The following is a 2,773-nucleotide window of genomic DNA, read 5'->3' on the forward strand; positions in this document are numbered from 1 at the left end:
TCATCATATCCTTTCTGAGGAGCCCAGTGTAGGGAGGGAGGGAGGATAAGCAGCTTATCCTTGAGGAGAGTCAAGCAGACATGTGGACCCTGCTGAGGGCGATTCTCTCTCAGAACTGCCTCCTCCTCCCTACTTGGGAGCAGGCTGCAGAGTGAGGCCAGCTCCAGGAAGAAGTGGGGGTCACCCATCTGCTCTCAGCCCTGGTTGAATTTCCAGACAGCCTGACAAATTCCTTTATAATCTGCTCCCTCCAGTTGTTTCCACCCCTTCCCACTACTCTCCAGGCAACTTCTGGTGCAAATGACTTGGGGAGGAATGCAAATGAGTGTAGAGGAGCACAACCTTGGGTGGAAGTGATAACCTTTCCCTTGGATGCTGTGTCTGCCCTACTGGTGTGGCAAATGACATGGAAATGCATGGAAATGCAGAGTGTCTGCATGCAAATGTGCCCAAGCATCCTGGTCACTCCACTGGCGGCCCCTGGGAGTCCCAGGCAGTCTGATCACTTGCAGCCCAAGGGGTGGGGACCTCAATACGGGGGCACCAAGTGAAGGAACACTGGGGCCACCTCAGCCAGTCCTGATGCCAGTGGACAGGGCCCCGCCCCCTGCTCTGTGCCCTTAGCTAGGCCCTGGGTGCACTTAGTTATGACACCTGGGGAGAGATGGGGCCCAGGCTGCAGATGGGGGACATACAGAGTGGGAGAGACACAATGTGGGGCATTAATTGTGTGCCTAGGGACACCATGGCCTGAATTAGACACACTAAGCACGTTCACTCATGTCATCTTTCTGACTCCCCAAGAAGTTCTTAAGGAAACTGAGGTTTCATAATTCAGGCACTGGGCCCAAGATCACACAGTGAGTAAGTTGGGAAGTCAAAACTAGACTGAGACTTTTATAATCTGAGCAAAACTTAAAAAGGTACAGTAGATACTGTCATCCCCCTACCTAAGTCATTCCCACAGATTCCCAGTGTCTCCAGCATAAAATTCATTTTCTGGGAAAAAAAAAAGAGAGAGAGAGAGACCCATTTCCTTTCTGTGGTTGCTCAGACCCTGCACATCTCATCTCATCCCCTCACCTGCACTCCACCGCCATCAACTCACTCTGCCCAGCTGCCGGCCTGATCTCTGTTCCTCTCTCACAGGTGCTCATTCTCTTCTCGAGACTCCTGCTATTCCTCCCGTTTAGAACACTTTCCCCCCAGATCTTCACGAGTGCCTCCTTCTCATTCTTTTGGTCAAGTGCCACCTCTCTGGAGAGGCCTTCCCCAACTACCCAGGCAACAGTGAGCCTATCCTTTCCTCTCTATCCCTTCACCCCGATTTTGTTTACTTCACAGTACTTAATAGCATCTGAAAGTATTTATTGAACAATATTGAACTCGAGAACATCACTGTGCAGGCTGTTCACCATTGTATTCCCAGGGCCTGGTGCTTAGTAAGTGCTCAATAAATGTTCGATGAACAACCGGCCTCAGAAAACTTTCCTAGGCCCCAGGGGTGGAGCTAGAGAAAGGAGGGGCACACTGGACAGAGAACTGGATTGTGGACCATACTGAGGCCTGATCACTGAAACTCTGGGCTTCATAGAAGAGAGGTCGCCTGTCTGCCCATGAGGTATCCTCTCTGCAGAGGGAGTCCTCAGACTTTGTGTAAAGCCAGGTGGAAGGGACGAGGCTGCCTGGCATCCCAGGACCAGAGATGGGTGCCCTTGGGGTCCCTTCATGCTCCCAGTCATTCCAGATCTCGGGTGAGGTTCAGAGCTGTTCAGGAGCCCATTCACCTCCCCTGGGGGGTTTGTGACAGGCATTGCCTGGCAGGGAGGAAGAGACTGCTGCTCAAAGAACCTGATCTTTTGCATTTGCTGACATTCTTGGATTTGGCATTTACAACCTCAGGGCTCTATTCCGAGGAGGCCTTTTGCATTTGATGTAAATATTATGGTGATGAGAGGCGACATCGAGAATACCCTGTAGGAAATGTAATTCCACCCCCACCAGGCTGCTTTGGGTTGTTATTCAGGGGATTGATTCCTCTGAGTTCTCGGGTTAACCCTGAAAAGCTCCCACATCTCGTAGGCAGCAGGGTCTGGGAGTAGCACATTAATTATTTTTCTGATTTGCAGAGGCGCTTTCATCCATCAAGGTGGGAAGCAGTGGGGGTAAGTGAGGAGCGGGTGGTACTGCAGCCTCCTGGAAGAGACTTGGGCCATGCTCGGCTCTAGGAATCCAGGACTGTAATGAGCAGTATACTTCCCAGAAGTCAGTTGCTTTCCCAGTTGCCTCCTCATTGAGTCTCTTTCTACCTGACTCCCAGCAAGGTTCAGTCCTAGATCTACAAGCCTCTCTACTCTACCTGGCCACCTCCAGCTAGTATGGCCCTTGCTGCCCTACTCCTATGTTCTTCTTAAATTCCCAGGGAAATGATGTTCATAATTCCACATGCAGTCACGGCTGGGGGCTAGGACTGGAGCAGCTGCCCTCAGATGGTCAACAGGATGGCGGAGAGGCATGGCCCTTTTACACTGATATCTCTTTGATATGCTGCATGGCCATGAAAATTTTGTATGGTGCAATGGGAAAGACTCCAGATTTGAGCTCCAAAGACTTGGGTTTAATCTACTTCCATCTCATACTTACACTGAGCTACCTGGGCAAATCACTTCACCATGGAGTCTCTATTTCCCAGTCTATAGATATGAGATAAGGCACCTAATTTAAGATTGCCATGAAGAAAGCTTTTGACTTAAGAAGAAGGCTCAATATTTAT

This window comes from Cervus elaphus, chromosome 9 (assembly GCF_910594005.1).
Source record: "Cervus elaphus chromosome 9, mCerEla1.1, whole genome shotgun sequence".
NCBI lineage: Eukaryota > Metazoa > Chordata > Mammalia > Artiodactyla > Cervidae > Cervus > Cervus elaphus.